Here is a 305-nt window from a genome sequence, read left to right on the forward strand (position 1 = left end):
CCAGCGGCCTACCCCCTTGTCACCGAGGACCTCCGTCTCCCCCCCCCCCCTTCCGGCTATCTTCCCACGTCAGTCGCAGCGATCCCCGTACGTGCCAGCCCCCTCAAAGGTTATAATCCCTCTATCTCCTTCTCCTCCCCTGCTCCTCCTTAGGCTGCCCTGCCCCTTCCTTGACCTCCCCGCCCCCCTTCCCTCGCCCTTCCTCACTTCTCACCAGCCGCTTCCCAAACCGAAACTCCCCAGGGACCATTTGGTGGCCGAACTTCCGTATTTAACCGGTTGTTATCTGCGCTACATCGCAATTG

At 61.3% G+C, this 305-nt stretch overlaps 1 protein-coding gene across 1 annotated transcript in view; it reads right to left on the bottom strand.

The window, feature by feature from the left end:
* LOC119585359 overlaps positions 1–305 on the bottom strand; it is a 47,005-nt gene that overhangs the window by 28,609 nt on the left and 18,091 nt on the right. The window lies entirely within an intron of this gene.

The sequence above is a fragment of the Penaeus monodon genome, chromosome 19 (assembly GCF_015228065.2).
Source record: "Penaeus monodon isolate SGIC_2016 chromosome 19, NSTDA_Pmon_1, whole genome shotgun sequence".
NCBI classification, from domain to species: Eukaryota; Metazoa; Arthropoda; class Malacostraca; order Decapoda; family Penaeidae; genus Penaeus; species Penaeus monodon.